This window comes from Lepeophtheirus salmonis, chromosome 10 (assembly GCF_016086655.4).
Source record: "Lepeophtheirus salmonis chromosome 10, UVic_Lsal_1.4, whole genome shotgun sequence".
Classification (NCBI taxonomy): Eukaryota; Metazoa; Arthropoda; class Copepoda; order Siphonostomatoida; family Caligidae; genus Lepeophtheirus; species Lepeophtheirus salmonis.
Genome location: NC_052140.2, coordinates 20,781,918 through 20,800,339, shown reverse-complemented (window position 1 = coordinate 20,800,339; position 18,422 = coordinate 20,781,918).

Below are 18,422 nucleotides of genomic sequence, written 5' to 3'. Positions count from 1 at the left end.
TTCGTATAATTTCGCGTTGTATACCGGGATATAAAACAAGGCACCTGGAAAAAAAGACAATACACCAGATTTATCAGCATCATCAAATATTTTGGTGCTGTTGAGCTGAAAGATTCCACAAAATGTTAGATTTAAATTGTACTGCAATTATTATTTAACTTCATTGAATTTTAAAGTGTTGCTTGACATGCAAGGTAAAATTACATTTAGTATGAAATACTAAAAGCTTAATAGGTTGAAAAACTTGCTTTATCATCTCTGAATGGTGAAACTCCTATTTATACTTTCAAAGGAATGATCAACCAAAGATGCAAAATGCTGGGATGGTATTTAATGACTCATGTACATTACAGTAAATGTATTACACTTAGTTTTAATAAAGATCAGAATTGTTTTCCTACATTTCGTACGAAACATTTAAAAATATATTCTGATATTTAATAAACAATGAGGTGTTTTCTTTACATGTATGCATAGTAAAATGTGTTTTATATACAAGGACCTGATCAAGTTTTACTACAGTCAATTTGCATATGTTAACCTTAAAAAAATGTTGGATCCCTATGTAGTTAGTAATGTACCTAGACCTTTGTGTCAGTTCTTCTCAAGAATCTAGGGAAATTTATTTCATTTATTTTTAAATTTTGTTTCATATAAATATACAGAAAGTCATCGTTAGGTTTTGATAACTTTGTTTTATTTTGGTATCCAAAATATTTTTTAAATAAAACTTTCGAATGACTGAATAGTACATAGTACAAATAACCATCAACTCGTGGCTTAATAACGTAAAACATTAATGGTATCTCATTTACAAAACTATTCAATCTTACAATTAGTAAAAAAATAAATTTACTCTGCACTTTTAAAAGGTGATCAACATATTTTGGTTAAAATAACTAACTATTTAAATATTATGAGTGGGAACCTAATTTGTAGTAGCATAACGAAAAAAGAAATTTTAATTGAAAAAAAGACATTACGACATTAATTTTGAATAGATTTAAACACTTTCAAACATAGTATTAAAATGATTTATGAGTGTGTGTGTGATGTACGTCCTACCTATAAATTCAATTATGTTACAAGATGATTACTTATCAAAGGTGAATCATATAAAAAGTGCGAGCTAAACCTTTTTCACAGATGGGCACTGTTGCCCACAATTTTAATGTTTTTTTGAAATCTTGGATATAATCTCCAGGATTGCACTAAATTTAAAATCTTTCATTTACTACATCATGACGAGATCCAAGGGATGCTAGATCAATCATTAAAAGGCTGGATTTTAGCAATCATATAGGTGGTGTGGTCTCCTAAATAAAAACTTGCCTGAAACCAGATATAATGACCAATAGGGGTGAGTGCATCTATGTTATAGACCCGACAATTGTGTAGAAAAATGGGGTTATTACTATCTAACAAGACGAAAAAATACAATTGTATGGCTCTTAATGCATATATGTAAGTAATATGAGAGTTGAGTATATTTATGTTTTTGAGGGTAGTTATATCTAGAATCGAGGAACACATTAAATGGAAACGAAGATGAATTGTCTGAATTATAGAAATAATAATACTATATATATGAACTTAGAGTCATAAATATTAGTAGTTCGTTTGTTACATGTCGTTACTTTCCAAATTATTTTCCGTCCAAAAATGTATCACCCAATATTAATTTAAGGACCTCCATAAGTCGCTAAAAAATATAACAGATAGGCCACCGTATTTCAGAGGATTTTGAAGTCTCCCTGGCGTAATATTTATCTTATTTTTCAAGTTCAGGAAAGCTGTTTCCATCATTAAAACCTGATTAGATATTTTATTTCTTGATACAGCGTTATTCGTTATATATGGGGAACGCTAGGTATAATATTGGTATTCCAGCCTTGAATTTTACCCCACATATTCAGTTTCAAAGATGAAAAAAACTTTCAAGCTCGTTTAATCTTGGAAGTTACATTTTCAAAGTTTTTTTAACAACAGTCATTTCCATTCCATGATCCCGATATCTTTATTTTTTTCGTACTAAAAAATGCTGGCCACGATTTATTTATACGGCCAGACTGGTTCTAAAAGTCATCTAATAAATGCAGGGTTCTCTTCAGAGATTTTATTATTCGCAGTGGATCTAAAAATCATTGTCAAGTCGTAAGCGTAACAAAGACATTTGGGATGAGATGGAAGGAAGGAGAAATCAACATATTATCTTCTGCGTGTATTTTCCGAATTAAAGGGTCAACCCACATAATGAAAAGTAAGGCTGACGATGGGTCTCCTTGATAAACACCAACCATTCAAATAATGTAGTCGCCAAAGCCTTTTCGATATAATGTTTGGATTATAAATTTTTCCCATCCACAATTCCCATTAGTGGAAGATATATTAATTGTAGCACGTGACTGCACATGGATTTTCTGATTTACCATTTGATTTTTAACCATTAAAAATATACACCCCGTACATGAAGTTAAGTGATTGAACCTTGGTTCACTCCATATATTTGTAGACCTCATTAGCAAAGGTCTTAAAATAAATGTAATATCATTTAAATCGAAATGAAATAAATAAATATGAAAGGTTGTGTTGACGACTTCGATGAAATAAATTCTTCCGTAAATTTTCAAAATGCATTTGATAAGATACCCAGGGATTACCGTTACCAAAAACAAAGTCCACATTCCTTTTTCAAAGTAACCCGGCTCGAACTACATAATGTTAAACAGCTTCAACTGATCTACTACCCTTGTCTATCTTTTGGACTGAACGTTGATTACTAAATAAAAGTGGACTGTAACTTTTATGTCTTTAGTATTTATTTTCTTAGCAAAACATGGGAGTCACATTGGCAAATTGATTGATTCGCTAATGCAAAAGTAGATAATACCGTTAAATGTTCCTCCATTCACAGCCCAGTAATATATACAAACATTACTCTACAAATCACTCACTCATTTACGAGTGAACGGAAATTTCTTACGGGTTGTGTTTGATGGTCATTGTATAAGTAATAAAGATATTTTTATTTTTGAATTTTTACTATTATTATTTATAACAAGACATAACAACTTCTTTTAATATACTAAGTAAATTGTTTTATATCTACATAGTTTTTAGTTATGAAAAAAAATTGAGCTTCCTTTTCAAACTAAAGAACCAAAATTCATGTAGAACGCAATTCACATCTGGTTTTTCCTTCTGTTCATATATAAATGAAACTAAAAAATGGTCTAAAAAAAATTCGGAGATATGATCATGATTATGCGTTGTATTTCTACGCCGTACTTCAGCTCAAAAAAAAAGTTTTTTTAAAATTAAATAACAATTCATTACAGTGTTTATGTCTCTTAAATTTTTAATTTGGTTGTGTTAAATAAGTTTAGTCTTTTTAAATCTAATTTGATTATATACTGGAGTGTAATTATATCGAAAAATTAAGAGAAATATCCAAATTAACTTACAAAGCATCTAATTTCAAGATATGACAGATTTCCATTTTTCTAAAAGCTCGCTATTTTTTATGCACTTTTTCAGCAACTTTTCTAGTTTCACAAAATGAAACTACTATACTAAATAAATCAAAATATTAAATGAAGGTTGAACCCTCTTTATCTCCATACTCTGCAAGGGATGTCCGAAGGACAGAAGGCCTTCTGTCAATCGAATTTGGCAACATCTAATAGGATAACCTGTTATTAGTTACATAGGCTCGTAGTACCTAAGTACGGACTCACGAAACTCAAGATAATTATTTTTTATTGAGGAATGATTACTTTCTAGGTATAATATAAAGACAACGATAACAGACAACATCTATCAAAACTTTCTTTTCATAGCGTCCGTAGGAATGTACATATTATTATTATTAATATATTTTTTTTGGGGGAAGGGGGGAATTTTATTGAAAAAATATCAAAAAAATTAAAAAATTTCCATTTTTTTGAAAAATCCTCAGCTTTTCACAAAAAGAGCATTTATTTTTGCAAAAAAATTCAAAAGTTCACATCTATTCACAAAAATTAAATTGTTTGAAGAAAAAATTAAATTTTTTGTATATAAAAATATTTTTTTTTGGGGTGGGGCAACAGCCCCTAGACCTACCATGTGCGGACACCTTCTAAGGATTAATTCAGTAGTACTATTAGTATCGCTCTTGCCTTCTTCTACCAAATACCTATCACTAAAACCAAAGCATGTTTTATTAATCCTTGGAATTTTTCATAATAAGATATATGAAATATATATTAAGATTATTGCACATATCTTGCAAAGAATATTAGTTAAAAAAAGTATATATATAAATAAAGAGAAAACACTCTCAATGACGTCACGAGGGATCGATTTTACAATTTTTAAGGACCGACAAGTGGGACTAAAATGGATAGGACAAGATTGGATTGAACCAAGGTCCTCGATCCTAAATAAGGACCAAGACAACAATACTCCTCTCTATATCACTAATACCTTTTCTCCCTCAGAAGTCATATACATAAGTGGCAGCTGATATTAAGAAGGATCTTAATAGGGCATGCCCGTTGTTTACATATATTCGTTTGTAAACACATCACTAGTGAGTAACGCCACATTGCCGATAAATAATAACCCTCTCTGAATAATAATTATGATTATACGGCCAAAGAATATTAGCTACTAGCAGAGAAAGACTTTAAACGAAGTTGAGTTACCTAATGACAAAAGTCCTTCAATTTTATGACTCATTATTATTTGAGACTTTATTCAAGTGGTTTTATTAAGAGATAATTAAATAGTAGACATTAACTAAGTCTACTGTATTAATGCCATATTTTATTACAAGCATAGCTATACATTTGTGTTTCAATTATACCCTAGCTATTTTAGAATCATACACCAAAACTTTACAATAAGAATCTGGTCAACCTGAATCTCACTACCTCTACGACATTTGTTACTTCTCATATCTCATCCTCTTTCTCCTTATAACCGTAACTTCAATTAACGAATAAAACAATACTTTATTAATTATAAATGAACTATTTCCTTATAGGAACATTATCAAACCGATGAAAAGCTCGTAATTCCTCACACCAAAAACCTTCCTTAATAACTTTATGAATTAAACTGCCATTAGCTCTATTTAAAGCTACTACAGCCCCTCTTAACCTATGTGTAAGGGTGATAATTTTGGTAAGAATAGAAAAGCGTGCGAGGAGAAAAGAATAAATACGCATGGCATCATTGATTAAATAATAGACATCTTCTTCTATCAATCAAGAACGTTATCATTCCCACCTTTATTATTCAATATTAATAAAATATAAGATGGTGATAGTCGATAGAGAACTGAATACCATGCCTAAAATAACGTCAGCTTCTGTCTGAATTTATGAAAATGGAGGCCCAGGAATTTGGAAAATACTTACCGGATGAGAAACAGATGGCTTATCGGATTTGTCGATATCAATGTGCGGTTAGTCCCCTGTCTAGAATTACAAGCCACTCATTATCCTCATATCAAGAGCATGGATATTTATCTAAAAAATCAAGTTAAGGATGAATACATCAAGTCAACCTTTAAATCTGATCTCACAAATATGCCTATTACATGTAATATACCCTTATCCATTCCTAATTATCTACGTTCAAAAAATTTATGGAGAAATACACGGGCCTCCATTTTCATAAATCCAGAAAGAAGCTGAAAAGCAGTTGAACTGGAGGGAAGAAGTTACCCTTTCTTCTTTTACTTGATGGAAAACGCATCTAAGGCCTCCGCTTCATAGTCTCTTATCGAAGATACGTAATTTGACTTCGACTGAAAATCCATTGACACGATGAAATCCACCTCGGGTTGGAACAAACGGGATGTTATTTGGTTGAATATTTTTCCTTCAGCCCGAACTCCCAAGTATGAAGATACTCCCTTGATAAAAAGTCCATTTGCTTGTTCTCTTTTGAAAAGAATCTAGACAAAATCTTCCCAAATTCCTTTTTTCATCAAGCGCTTCCACGTTTAGATGTTTCACTTTGGTACAACCTTCTTTAAGAAGAGAGGTTGTATTATCCACATGAACTGATATCTGTTAGTGGTATGAATTCGAAATAACGCTTTCTGTGCAGCTAACAATCTGAGCTACTTATGAAGATCTCAATCATTCCCTCTCCACCAACCTTGTTCAAAGGAGCTGTATGACAATGAAATGCCATAACCTGGATGGAAGTATCCGTAAAAAAATCCGGCGTTGTATTAAATTTCTTTTAATTGGTGCAAAAGTTATTCTTTGTTCTTCCCACCCTAATATATATTTCTAACTCGTGGAGGAGATTTGTATTTCTTGATTGAAAGGACCATCAAAAGTTCTCTTTTCTAAATCTAACTGAAGGTTTCTCTGAAAGAATGGGGCGTAATCAAATGCTGGTCTTACGCTTTCAATTTACCCAGTTATTTGTTGAAGGTCTCGGACCAACACCCCTCACCTTTGGCAGACTTTAGCACCAAGATCTTGGATCTTTTCTACAGTTTTTTGATGAAGGTCTGGGAACAACAGCCCTTGCCTTTGGCGAAATTTAGCAACAAAATCTCGGATATTTTGCGTAGTAATTTGTTGAAGGTCTCTAATCATTCGTGTAGATATTTTTTTGAAGGTATCCGTCCGGCAACTATTGCCTTAGGAGACTTTAAGATGCAAGATCTTGGATCTTTTGCCCACTTATTTATTGAAGTTCTCGGACCTTCAACTGTGGCAGAATTTAGCGGCCAAATCTAGGGTCTTTTGCGCTTTCTCCTCAGAAAGGGTAACAGTTATGGACACATAGGCCCATAGCAACCCTAGATGAATAAGTTGTGGCGATTGAATCTAAGAACTCTTATTCAAATTGACCTTGAAACCAAGGATTGCTTATAACAGCTAGGTGTGTACAAAGGCATTGCCCTGCAAAATTCAGTCATCTAAATAGATCCTGCAACTTCTCTTAAGTTAAGTTTAGTTGTAGTAAAAATTATTGGTGCTGATGTTAGAACAAAACATAAAACATTAAATCTGTATATACTGCGTCTCCATCGAAACTTGAAAAGACGACGGTGGTCAAGAAAATTCTTAAAGGAATGATACGTACCAAACAGATCTCAAGAGCATAAAAAAAGGAAACTTGGTCTGACCAAGATCTTAATCAATCAACCTATTCAAATTAGTTAAATTTAGAATAAATTTATTAAAGTCCTAGAGATTTCTTGTACCTCTACAGAACGGAACTTTTTCCATGAAGGAAACACAGAAGTTATCCCATTCTCTTAATCACATGGGCATGGCTTTCAAGAAATCTTGGGTTTCTTCCTTGCTTGCTGCTTTATCTAAAAGATCGGCAGAGGTAGGGATCGCAATTAACTTTCCAAATATATCACTTATCTCCTCATAGGCCCTCATAATGGGTCTAAGAGACAATATTAAATTATTGTGCATGTCAGTTAGAGTCGATAATTGTAAAACTACCTCCATGCACTTAATTTCTGGATTTGCCATCGAATAGCCAGTTGTAAATCAACAGACTCCGTTAATTTATAAAATAAATCTATAAAAGATTTGAATTTTATGTCATATTTTGAGTGGGTCGCCCCGTGTATCGCAAAGTCTCCGCTGATGTTGAAAGGGAGTCGCAAATGCAGCATGTATAGAAGAACGATAGCTTGTCCTGCGTCGTTATTTCCACGAATTTTTCGCTCATGTTTATTAAATTTTAAATTAATTATTGTCTATTAATATTTATACGACTGGGCTCTTAAAGAGTAGAAACAGAAAGAGGTTTATATATAAGAAGTAAGACATGTCGAAGAGGTAGTGAGATTCAGGGTTACTAGATTCTTATTGTTTAGTTTTGGTGTTTTTTTCTAAAATAGCAAGGGTAGAACGGAGTTACAAATGTATAGCTGCACTATGACATAAAATTAAAAGTATTCTTAACTCAAAGTGGATCTTTCGAAGATGAGTTGGACAACCCAATAAATTAATTTCAAGAATTTACTTTTTCAAGAAATAAAAAAACGTATGAAGTCCTTCTTGCTAATAGTCCTTGAATTATAATTTGGATTTAAATCCATTAAAACTAATACATCTATTAGTCAATGTTACTATTACAAGGATAGGGAAACAGAAAATGGTGGGTTTTTTTTTTTTTTCGGAAAGAGTTTCTAGATGAGTATGCACCACCTCTTCTCATTTTGATGCTAAGTTCAATCATTGAAATCAGTTTTCTTTAGTAAGCAAAGATTGACTCACCCAGATAACTAAGAGCTATCATCCTTTTGAATCAGGATCTTCAAGATAATACAAATATAGTCCATGGATCAATTACTCATTCCCGTGCAGTTGAGGAAGGAGACCAAAATTTCTTCTCATGAAAGTTAAGATAATTTTTATCGAGGAATGGTTGCTTTCTTACTCCTAAATAAAGACAACGAAACCAAGGATTGCGTATAACAGCGAGGCGTGCACAAACGCATTGGCCTGCAAAATTAAGTAATCTAAATAGATGCTGCAACTTATCTTAAGTTGTGATATGAAATCACTTGTTTCAAAAGCGTAGTAAAAATGAATGATATTCACCTAATTTTTGGAGAACTAAATTCAGCAGCCTATGTCCCCAGGAGTATTTAAATTACTACACGAATAAAATAGGATTGGTTTAAATAACTGATTACACTATTCAACAAAATCACACTTTTTTTTATGCACAAGAACAGCATATGCTCAACTTAGTACAGTTTGATCCCCTGATTCCATTTATGGCCTTATTTTTTCTCTCATAGTCTCATTGCCTTCAAAAAAAGTCCTTACATTTTTTGTAATTTTTGGCTATTTTTAAGGTTCTAAGTTGTTTAAAGCCCTCGGTATTAAAGATAGGGATAAATTATGATAATATATTTTAAGCCGAATGCTAAAAAAATTTAAAATCATTTTTAAAATGTCTGCATCATACTTATAACTTAAGTTATCTTTGTTTTAAGTGAAAAAATAGGTGCTTTTTATTCGGGACGAATAGATTCAAAAAGTCTAAAAGTTAGTTGAAAGTATGAACTTTAATTTAAAAAAAAAGAGCCTCTCCAATCACGCTCTATATCGTGTCAATTTGAGATAAGACCACGAAAATATTCAAAGGATAAAACTCCTTTTTGAATTGATTTCATAACAAAAGTCCATAAATATTCGTATGCTCTAGCCAGAAGAGATAGAAACAAAGAGAGAGAAAAAGAAAAAGGAGATAAAGAAAAGATATATTATACAATTTGTTATAACATTAAACCTCATGTTTGAAACTGTATAAATAAATTATTTCAAGTTTCATTGACAAAAGATGACTCGTTTGCATATCTGGTAGTGAGTGAGGGATTTCAAAAAACAGACATTCAAGTGAATCCTTGAAGCCAATCTTTTTTCTTTTTCTCTCTCTTTTCTTCTTCTTTGTCAACAGCTGTAAAGTGTTCTCTATATTCATCATTGATACTCTTCCTCCTCGTTTTCCTACTACAAAAGAAGCTCAACAATTTCTGTTATACGCCAATGGAATACATTACTCCCGGCTCACAACTGCGGCCATGGATATCAGCATATCTGCCAAGGATTTACCTCAAGGGTTTTTTTTTTAAATTCTAAACTCAGTATATGCTCACATGAATATATTCGATACTACTACTCAGAGAAGGTTGTGTTTACTTTTATAACTTATCTTGAATATTTATACATTGGTAATTGTAGAACTGAAGTTGATCAAGATATTATGGGAGAAACATATTGGAATTAGCGTCAGGAATGTTACAAAATATTTTTTTCTTAGTTTAAAAAGTGAGCCCCTAATTTTTTGCTTAATTAGAATGGTAAGAATAAATAATTAGGTATATTCTGTTTCAAAAAGTATTAACGACCCCTAATGCAGTCACAATTGTACTTTGGTTTCTTCGATACTCGATTCCTTTATTTTTTGTCAAAAAGTTGTACATAATCAATTAGAAAAAAAAAAAAAAAAAAAATAGCTTAAGTTAAATAATTTGTCCATATTTCCTTGAGTTCAACAAGCTTATTTACATATAGTATGCTAACCAAAATTAATAGAAAAACAAGGTTATAGAATAACACTTGTTTTTTTTTTTATAACCTAAGACAACTATATAAGACCTCCATAAAAACAATGACGATTGAAATAATAAAATAGTTGTATTATAATTTTTAAACACAGGAGTGAGTTCGAAGTCTTACATTGGAATATTTTGAATTGAAAAAAAAAATGTAAATATAATCAAACCCGTCGCCATAATATGTAGTGTCACTAATTTTAACAATGACGTCTCGCAACTATAAGTACCTTATAAATCTTATAAATTTGAATTAATATTAAAACATTTTTTTTCATTAAAAATCTAGATGCCGTCTACTAAAGTAGTTTCATTTTGTTAAACTAGAAAAGTTGCTGGAAAAGATGTTAACGGGCATAAAAAAGCTTCTTATCATCGATTTCCAAGCAAAAAATGGCGAGCTTTTAGAAAAATAGAAATCTGTCATATCTTGAAATTAGATGCTTTGTAAGTCAATTTGGATATTTCTCTTAATTTTTCGATATAATTACACTCCAATATATAATCGAATTAGATTTAAAAAAATTAAACTTACTTAACACAACCAAATTAAAAATTTAAGAGACATAATCATTGTAATAAATTGTTATTTAATTTAAAAAAAAACTTATTTTGTTAAGATGAAGTACGACACAGAAAGACAACGAATAATCTTGATCATATCTCTGAATTTTTTAGATCACGATTATGTTTCATCTTTATCTGAACTGAAGGAAAAACTGGATTTGAATTGCGTTCCAAGAGGAATTTCTGTTATTTGGCTTGAATAGAAAGCTCAATTTTTGTTCATAACTTAAAACTATGTAGATATAAAACAATTTACTCAACATTTTAAAATGAGTTGTTATGTCTTGTTATAAATAATAATAGTCAAAATTCAAAAATAAAAATATCTTTATTACTTATACAATGACCATCAAACACAACCCGTAAGAAATTTCTGTGCACTCGTAAATGAGTGAGTGATTTGTAGAGTAATGTTTGTATACATCACTGGGCTGTGATTGGAGGAACATTTAACGGTATTATATCCTCTTGCATTAGTGAATCAATTAATTTGCCAGTGTGACTCCCATGTTATGCTAAGAAAATAAACAGAATACACTAGACTGATGGCATACAAATTACAATCCAATTTTATTTAATAATCAATGGTCAGCCCAAACGATAAAGAAGGGTAGTAATTATGTCGAACTTTTGGTCCTTCGAGCCAAGTTATTTTGGAAAGCACATTGATCTTAGTAACAGTAATCCTGGGTATCTTATTAAGTACATTTTGAAAATGTACGGAACAATTTATGTCATCCAACTTGTCAACACAATCTCTCATATTTATTCATTTTATTTCGATTGAAATGTACATAATCGGTATTTGAATTTATTTATGTCTTTTTGATATCAACGAAGAAGACTGTTTGATTTCACACAAACCCATTAGGGAAATTAAATTGAATGATTATTCTGTCTTAATTCTTTAGCCTTGTCATCATCAATTATACCATTCAATCCAAGACCAAATATAGTCAGTCTATTTGTAATTACTAATAAGTAATTTGTATTGACTATCATTTATTAGGATACCTATCCATTACCATAAGCGTTCTTCATCAAATAAAATATACTTGCACAGAGACTCCATTGCGAATTGAATCTAAGAAAAGGTCGTGTTACTTTGTCAGCCCCGCATTAAAGAACAATTGTCATTGGTCTAAAGGGGAACATAATAGCATATACTGATCATGGATAATTAATCATAGACATTCTTTCAGTATCACTCAACTCTTAACATGTAGTGAGCGTTTAAAGTGACAAAAAGACAACAATTAATTCAATTACTGACTATGTACAAGGATGGCTTGAAGCAAACAACCTTTAGTATTAAATATACCTCAAAACTTTTATTAAATGTTTTTTGATGTAATGATTTAATTAAACTGAAGTATCTTTACTTTATTGAAATAAAATCAACAACAAACTTAGAAATCTGAATTAAATTTAGCAATTGCGTTTTGAATAACATACTTCATCAAAAATTATTGTTACTTTTCGATGTTCTGAAGGAAGCGAGTCTAACCATAACTTGAGATCTATACATGTTGAAAATGATAGCCCTGAATTTTAAATTAAAACTCCATACAATTTTCTCAAGTATGAAATGCTTTCTATACCTTAACAGTTATCATGTACAATTCTTCTATATAGATAAGGCCTTCAGTTTTTCCATTGCAAAGACTTTATTGAAATCTGGATAGAGTATCTTCTATGTTTTGGTTTTTGATATATTGTTCAACTGTTCAGCCATAGATTCTATATATCTTTGAAAACTATTTTCTTCATTTTCAATGGTATTTAGAATTGTTATACATTTCCAACCTCATAGAGCTTCTTGAGAAGAGACATTCTACATATTATTTGAGCAACTATAAATCAATTGACATAATTTATTAAAATTGTATTTAGTCAATTTGTTCACTCTTACATGAGGTCCTTCCTTACAAGTACTGAAACTAATATACAATTAAATAGAGTAAGTATAATTAAATGGATTAGAATTTAAATTATATGTGAATGACACTATCTACATTTATCATACATGTTATTTTTACATCATAATTCCATACATGATGTCTGGAATTATAATGTACGAATGTTTATTCTAATGCAACATCTTGTTAGAAAAAATAGTAAAGCGGGTTTACTCAATTTTTACAGGCTACCTGCTTCGATGCTCTACTTTCTTTTAATGCTTTAGGTTAGTAGATGTATTTGGTTGGAGCTACATATACATAGATTAGTAAATTTATTCCATGGCCCATTGGGATATGCTAAATCATGTATTTACATAAATTGATATCCTTACAAAATACCTAATTTAATATCGATTCTTATATAATGAACATAAGCATTATAGAATAACAAGTTAAAAAATTAAAATTATAATTTGTAGAAAAGGAAATGAAATGAAAAAAATGAATAAAAATTCAATTTTCAAATATCTTCAGTTGTTAAGAGGAAGTCAAGCTCTTCAGATCACTTTCCTCTGAATGGAGGGTGTGCTTCTGAAGACTTTTTCTTCAGGGTTCTCTCTTTAGAGAGGACTCTTAATAGACTCAAGTTTAATTCAAATAATTTTTTACTGGGCCTTCCTCTACTCCACTTTGAGAGTGAAGGAAGTGAGCTCCATTTTTAATTTTTTGTTAATTTATTTTATTTTCCGAAGTTTTTATCTTTCTTGGCCCTTCTGTTCAGGGATATGGGTCTGGAGAGTGAGACACCTTTTTAAGAGCGACTCAACAACAAAGTTATAAAAGGTACGCCGTTGTGTTTGGGGTTCACAACTCAATACGTCCCCCGTTGTATGATGATAAATCTATTAATTTGCGTGCTCTCATTCGAAGGCTATAAATCTCAAGAAAAGGATTCGGCTCAAGAAGTTTTATTTTTTTGTTTCATATTAAATCTAATAAGTGAGGAAGAAATCTTTATGGTTTCACATAAAAAAAAAAATTCAATTAAAATAGGATATTTAAAATATTACATCAATCATATCCAAAAATATACTTGTAAGTCCCAAACTTATAATGTGCAAACATAGTATATTTAAAAATGACATTAATTGTTGATAGGGTCTGAGAAATTTGTGTTTCTAAAGAGGTCTTTAGTAATAATTTTATTGACACGAACACAAGATAAAACTCTAAACTTTAGAATTGATAAATTTCACATTTTATGATTACTATACATTCTCCTGTTATAAAAATACAAATATATGTTCTTGATATTCCTGCAATGCTTAAAATCTTAGACAGATAGGTTCGAATAAAAATATGTCTTGACTCCAATCATTGTAAAATAGATATATACTTATTAATTTATCAATATTTGATGTAATGTTTAATATAGGAGAAGGAAATTTGGTTATGTCAAAAAAGTATAGCAAATTTTTATCCAATCTCCAATTGTTTGGTTCTTTTATTTTTATCAATGATGACTATTTAATGGCAAAAATTGACATATTATGAACTACTTTGAAGTACATACAGGAGTAATAACTCCAGATTTTTTTTTTTACACAACACTATTACATTAAAAAAATAATGAACTGAAAAGGATGAAAATAATGTAATTTTTAGTAACTAGGTACATCTAATTCCCATGAATGAATAGTTATGGCTGATGATTGAGTCGGGAGTCACATGTATTTACTCACGGAGTTGATTTGGAACATAGATAATATGCATATTTATCTATCATTTCGATTTGCATATTTTAAATAAGCTGCAGATTCGGAGCAAAGACCTCTAAATTTTATAAATCCAATCTGAAGAAACTATAAAAATCATACTGTAGCAATTAAATTTTACTTTTGAGTCCTTAAATAATTAAGAAACATAAACAATTTCATTATAACTGCACACATCTAAAAATAAATTATACCTAAATAATAGTTTCAATTTGAAATAATATTTTGTGATCTTGGTTCTGAATCTAATATTATTCGACACGAAATCCATTCGATTTGTACAAATACACTCGACATATCCTATTGAATTAATCACATTAGTATCCAAACATCAACTAGATAATATTATTTCAGATTTATTTAATTATTTGAATAGAACTTAATACATGATCTTGAACTGAACTTGATGCTTTATTTTTGAAGGACAAATTCATCGGTTTAATGATATTTTGAAATTTGACGTTAGGAAACTCTTCAATAGTTATATCCTAACAATTGTAGAAAGTTCATACTCGTATGACATCACCTAGTTGAATTTATCATTAAAATGATGTTTTTCACTACAACAGGTCGGTTGATTGGAGTTTCTGCTCCTTAAGATAGTATTAGAACTTATTTGCTAAGACTTGTAAAGGATGTAGAGAGGAACCTCAACACTGTAGATCCTTATTTCAGAGACGAGCAAGGACTTACACATATAACTCCCCAACAAATCCTCAGTGTTATTCTACACTTTCCATGAGCTAACGTGCGTAATACTAGGATTTTCCCTTCTCAAGAATGCAAAAATGATAAAACAGGTGAGGAATAAAAAACATGTTCTGGTTGTAACTACAAAAGGGATTATTGCACTCATCTAAAGTAATACTCACTGAAATGAAAATCCTATGTGTAGTGGGCATGTTAAAAAAAGAAACCCAAAATCAAAACGGTAACCCTGACAACTTGAAGAATGTTTTGAATGAGATCAGTTACAATCAGCTGTAGCAAGGGAGAAGGGGGTCAAGGAAATAAAGTAGGCCATCGTCAAGAACTGATATAAATCCCTAATTCTACTCTGAGTCGAACAAGGACTTATAATTAACACTCTACAACAAATCCTCAGGGTTACTTCCGTCTTTTATGAGCTCACATGAATGTTCAATCAGGTATCCGAGATTACCAATTCCAAAAAATATGGATCAGCTAAAAAATAAGTCAGATTTACATCACTGTTAATACTATTATTAGGAAAATAAGCGTGCACATGTTTTTAAATAGGCGGCAAATCTTGAGTGGGTGGCAAAAAATGCGCAATGGCAAGTAATACTACCTCTCTGAAATATAATAAAAAGATTTGACCCTTCAGAATACTTTGTCAATCATGATTGGAAATCAAACGAAACCTGTCATTTCTTTATATCAAGAAAGAAATAAGCCTTTCTAAAATTTTTCGTATCTTAGATGGACTTAAAAGCAAAAGGCAGATTTATAAAATCCTAAACATAGGAAGTGCTCAACCAAAGCCTCGTAAAAAGAGAATTTACCTTGCGTGGAACCCTTAAGAATGATAATCTATCGAAACTGTGTTTAGTTAAAGAATATGATTGCTCATTCAATGGGAATTAGTCAGTGAGAAGAATTGTCAAGGAGGATCTTATGATGAATTGCTACTGATCCTGACACCGATATTAACTTTCTGACGATTCTAAAAGGAAAAGAAAGGAAATACTTCCAAACCTCCTTAAAAATTCACGCGAGGATGGCATTGGGTTTTCTGTGACGAAAAGTTTTCAAGGACATGTAATCCTAGGTAGAGATATCTCTAAGGTTCTAGAAAATAATAGCTAGACGTGTCAAACTTCCAATTGTCATGGTCTGGGAAGCCATTTCAGCCAAAGGGATGATTTTTCTCCATCAAGGAGTAAAGATCAATTTCTGAAGATAAATAAGCACAATCCTGGAGCCGGTAGTGAACCCTTAGTTCGTTGAAAATACAAGCAATTAAAAGTAAAAATATATCATTAGCAAGAGTTAGAAAGTAGTGTTAGTAAGCTATGTGACTATTATATGAATTTTTTAGACTTACCTAGATCCTGCCACAAGAAAATCCAAGGCTTTTTACGCCACTTAAACGATGACAAGGGGTTCACAGCACAACTTCAAAAATTGGGAAATCTTATTTTTTACGACACTCCATGCAAAGACTGTGGGAGACCTTTTAATTCTGCAATTTATGCCTTTGTGGATTGTCTTCATGTTCGGATTTTAAAAGGTAGCCATATCATTAAATGTCAACAGGCAATAAAATATCGAATCGAACTTAAGAAAACCGATAATATGTTTTTGAGTATCAAATAGTAGAACTTTTTCTGATAATATTAAGGCATCGGATTTTGCTTTGTGTAATGCCAAAGCCCTTACCGCAAACGAGTGATTCGCCTATCAACCACTGGAAGATGAAGAATTGTGAACAATTTTTATAATTGCTGAAGCGGGATACTCCACCTTCTCTTTAAGGATTCCAAATGTGTCGGATTATGGATGGCAATATTGAGCGGATTTGGTTCGATACTACCCAAAAATATCAGCAAAATATTTGAATACATTGAAAGGAATGACTAATTCTTATGATAGTTTTGGGAAGTAATTGTTTTGAATGTGAATTTAGACTCTTGATTCCGGTTTAAAAAAAAAAGTTTTATCATTTATGATAGTTTTACTCCTTATAATTTATTTCCATTTGTTTTACTACATCTGATTCTGTTTTCTTAATTGCCCAATTTTTATTTATCGCTGTGTATCAGCACGTACTTAAAGGTTCTTCGAAAAGGGAATCATTTCAATCAAAAATGTTTATATATGTTAATTATAACACAATTCTTCTCCATACATATATTATATCATTTAATTGTCTATGAGCCTTAATTTAATAATAATAAAAAAAGTATATGTTTGTACAAGATTCCACTCCAGTCAAGCTCTAAGGAAATTTGAATGCCTTGTTTACCAGATTAAACTCCTATAGATTATTTTAAATAGGGATATCTGGTGATGAAGGCCGACGGTTAAGCACTCCAGCTATGATAACGTCAGCTCTTTAAAACGTGCTATTGTACAGGAATTGAACAAAATTTGACAAACAATTTATTTGTGACTCCTACAACATTCTGAAGAACCGTTAGGAGGCTGTAATTCAAAAGCAAAGTACATAGATATATTGAAATAATAACTATATTTATTGATATAGATATATATATTTAAATAACTTTTTGACAGACTTCAAATTTGGCCTTTATATTCAATAATATACTTGCCCACATATTGTTCCAATATTGTATTACTATGCTCATCAGTAACTGTGTAATTTTTAAAGTTATTTTTTATTAACGCTATATACAAGAAAGTATGCACGGTAGGAGGAGCTGTACCCCTCACCTCAAATTAAGGAATTTTGGCATTTTGCTAGATAATTTCTTCCTCATTCGGGCAAATTATACAGCAAAGTAAAAAATTTAAAATTTGAATTTTTTTGTGAATAGCTATGAATTTTTGATTTTTTTTTACAAAAATTTAATAAATTAAAGTAAATTTCTGAATTTTTTTGTAAATAACTATGGACTTTATGAATTTTTAAAACGAAAAATCTAAATTTTTGTGTGCAGCTTTTGATTTTTGAAAAAAAATTTTATTTGAAATTTAAGTCTTGAAAGTTTTCTACAAAAAAATAATTTTCCGATATTTTTTCAAAAAATTAAATATTTTTTGTAAATAAATATAAATTTTTGAATTTATTATTTGAAAACATTTAATATTATAAATTTTTTTCCAAAAAAATAAAATTCTGTGAATAGCTATCGTTTTTGATTTTTTTTCCCCCAAAATATTTTATTTGAAATATTGGTACAAAAAAAATAATTTTTGCGAATAGCTATGGATTTCTGAATTTTTATAAAAAAAAAATACATATATATATATATATATATAAATATATTCCTGCAGACCCTTGATATCTCTAAAAATAATTTGTGGGTATTAAAACACATGGTTCTACAAGAGTCCAACGTTTAATGACTCTTGTCTACCCGGTTCAAA